We start from the raw sequence: 369 nt of genomic DNA on the forward strand, positions 1-369 counted from the left end.
TTATTATATAAAACACCATGTAGTGTGTTTTACCTTTTTTGTGTTTTATGGTTTATATTTTCCCCTGTAAAGCTGCTTTGGGACTATGCACATTGTGAAAAGCGCTACATAAATAAAATTGGATTGAATTGAATTTCTTAACACCATACTGCCCTCTTGTGGGTCAATTGCAAAACACCACACAAGTGTGTGCTACTGATGAGCATCAAGTAGGCATGGACGCACAGATCACATACAATCATTTTACAATTATTATGATAACATTTCTTATCTCACCCATTGCGATTCAGCATTCAAAACAAATTTTATGATTTGCAAACTTTTAAAAGAAAATAATCTTAAAATAAAATAATGTGAGCTGTTCGTAAT

This window comes from Barbatula barbatula (assembly GCF_947034865.1).
Source record: "Barbatula barbatula genome assembly, chromosome: 7".
NCBI lineage: Eukaryota > Metazoa > Chordata > Actinopteri > Cypriniformes > Nemacheilidae > Barbatula > Barbatula barbatula.